Here is a 3,364-nt window from a genome sequence, read left to right as displayed (position 1 = left end):
TCAAGAAGCAAGTGTCAGCAGACAAGAAAGGTGTTTTAATTGGAAAAGCCAGCAATTGCGGAGGAGATCTGCGGAGTAGACTCATGTCCCAAGACCAAATCCGAAGATTCTACTTGGCTATGACAGCTTCTACAGGGAAAGGATAATCTTTCCGGAAGGGGAGACACTCTCAGTGATTCACTGAGGCAGGAGGCTGGGCTCCGCAGTACTGTGTGCCGACTGCCTGACTCCCCTCAGCTCTTGTCTTGCCTACCTGACCTACCTGCAGGATTGCTATCGGAGCTTTTGGAGGCAGAGAGTTAGTCATTCTTTAACTGCTTAATTCTTTACTCTTGCTTCTCTTTATCTAGGAAAAGAATAAACAGGGCGACTGAGTTCTTTACAGGTTAGAGGGGAGCAGAAACGGGCAAAAGAGCCGCTTTCGCATTTGCTTTTCAGACGTCTTCAGACAAAGCAGGACAAAACCAACGGTCTCTGCAGAGACGCGCACGTCACGCAACCAGAGTGACGCTGCCTTACTGAGAGAAGGGTTGGAGAAACTCACTGAGGCTCTCCAGTTAATCAAGTAATCAATAGTTGATCTAAGAAAGAAAGGGACAATTTTACTTGAGCCAGTTTCAGGATTATAACCCAGGAGAGAGCCTTTCAGAAAGCTTTGAAAACTGTTCTGCCCACTAGAGGCCAAAGAAGAGTTACGTACATTTTTGAGACCAAGGGTCATATATCGGGTGACATGTTCATAGCTTACACAGTCCGGATCTGCCTGTAGCAGGCAGTGGTGGGTCACCGTTGCTGTTTACAAGATGAAGGAAGACGCTTCTCACCTAAGGAGGTCCACTTGATGCAGACACAGAGCACACACTGAAGGGGAGGAAGATGCCCAGGTTGGGAGAAATTTTCATCTTTTTCTTGTCTTACAACAAAACGTGAACTTTATTTCATCACTCTGGTTAAAGCTTTATTGAGCCCAGGAAGAAGAAACCAGCCTGGCACCCCTTTCGGGTGTGAGCCAGTTAGTCGCTGCTGCCACTGGCACAGCGGGCAGAGCCGCGGAGGCGCCTGGGCCTCGCTCAGCGTCTGTCTCTACCTCATCTCCCCGACGGTCTCTTCTCACGTTATTTTATTCGGTTTTGGTCAACTAACTAAACAAACTGTGTAAATTTGACATGAAACGATCTGAAGGGAAATTACTTAAACTCTTCATGATCTTGACCAGAAGTCACTGCATTTGAAGTATCATAACAGCGTGTGTTCTTCCTTTAATGAAAACATAACAATACAAAAGGGAGTTTACTAATTAAAGTATGATTAAGTTTAGTTTCAGTCTTGTAACTGTGTATAGCACACTTTAAAAGAGGTATGTGTTATGTGTAACTGCAGAGTGAGTTAAGGAAATTAGTCCAATTAGCAACTGATGCTTTTGAACTGTGGTGTTGGAGAAGACTCTTGAGAGTCCCTTGGACTGCAAGGAGATCAAAGCAGTCCATCCTAAAGGAAATCAGTCAGGAATATTCATTGGAAGGACTTGATGCTAAAGCTGAAGCACCAAAACTTTGGCCACCTGATGTGAAGAACTGACTCATTGGAAAAAATCCTGATACTGGGAAAGACTGAAGGCAAGAGGAGAAGGGGACGACAGAGGATGAGATGGTAGGATGGCATCACCAACTCGTTGGGCATGACTTAGAGCAAGCTCCAGGAACTGGTGGTGGACAGGAAAGCCTGGCATGCTGCAGTCCATGGGGTCACAGAGAATTGGACAGGACTGAGCGACTGAACTGACCAGCAAGAAAATAGCATGTTCCCAGGTCACTGTGGAAAGGCGTTAATGTTACATCACAGGTAGCTATTTACAAATGAGAGTATCCACAGTAGAGCATTTAGCATTTCTCCATGTGGTTTCAGCACCACGCAATACAAGGCTGTAGACTGCCCCCCTGCTTATCTAACTTACATGCAGAGCACATCATGAGAAACGCCGGGCTGGAGGAAGCACAAGCTGGAATCAAGATTGCCGGGAGAAATATCAATCACCTCAGATATGCAGATGACACCACCCTTATGGCAGAAAGTGAAGAGGAACTGAGGAGCCTCCCGATGAAAGCGAAAGAGGAGAGTGGAAAAAGTTGGCTTAAAGCTCAACATTCAGAAAACGAAGATCATGGCATCCTGCTCCATCACTTCATGGCAAATAGATGGAGAAACAATGGAAACAGTGACAAACTCTATTTTGGGGGGTTCCAAAATGACTACAGATGGTGAGAGCAGCCATGAAATTAAGATGCTTGCTCCCTGGAAGAAAAGCTATGACAAACCTAGACAGCACATTAAAAAGCAGAGACATTACTTTGCTGACAAAGGTCTGTCTAGTCAAGGCTATGGTTTTTCCAGTGGTCATGTATGGATGTGAGAGTTGGACTATAAAGAAAGCTGAGGGCTGAAGAATCGATGCCTTTGAACTGTGGTGTTGGAGAAGACTCTTAAGAGTCCCTTCGACTGCAAGGAGATCCAACCAGTCCATTCTAAAGGAAATCAGTCCTGAATAGTCATCAGAAGGACTGACGCTAAACCTGAAGCTCCAATACTTTGGCCACCTGATGCGAAGAACTGACTCATTGGAAAAGACCCTGATGCTGGGAAAGATTGAAGGCAGGAAGAGAAAGGGTCCACAGGATGAGTTGGTTGGATGGCATCACTGACTCGATGAACATGAGTTTGAGCAAACGCTGGGAGTTGGTGATGGACAGGGAGGCCTGGCGTGCAGCAGTCCATGGGGTCACAGAGAGTTGAACACGACTGAGCGACTGGACTGAACTGAGCTGACATAGTGCTCAACGCTTGGCTCACAGGACAAGCTCAGTGCCCAGGCCAGCCAGGAGAGACACGCTGTAGCCAGCAAGTCCCGGCCTTGTTTTGTTTCTGTTTTCCTCTAGGAATAGCACCATGGGAATGACTATGTTCTCCCTGACTGTGCATGTCAGAGCACAGCCTTCTGGAATTTGGGGAAAAGGAATGATGACTGGGGCAAGATCAAAGCATATATTAGAAGATAACAGTGAAAACCGACAAGACAAAGGTTAGCAAGGCCACACAGGACGTGCTTCTTGAGAAGGCTGAACCTACCGCCCACCCAAGCGCAGGGGGCAGGCGGACTGCGGGCAAGCTGTTGACTCGTGCTTTGCTGTTGTAAGAGCAGGTAGTGCGTCGATTGTTGTCCTTCATTAGCAATCGTCAGAGAGAGACCTAGCTTTAAGAGGTGGGTTTTTTGTAGTTCAGTCGTGTGGTCGTGTCCGACTCTTGGCAACCCCGTGGACCGCAGCACACCAGGCTTCCCTGTCCTTCACCATCTCCCAGAGTTCCCACT

This window comes from Ovis aries, chromosome 3 (genome assembly GCF_016772045.2).
Source record: "Ovis aries strain OAR_USU_Benz2616 breed Rambouillet chromosome 3, ARS-UI_Ramb_v3.0, whole genome shotgun sequence".
Taxonomy (NCBI): Eukaryota; Metazoa; Chordata; class Mammalia; order Artiodactyla; family Bovidae; genus Ovis; species Ovis aries.
The sequence above is the reverse complement of the archived record's forward strand: the minus strand, read 5'-3'. Positions refer to the sequence as shown.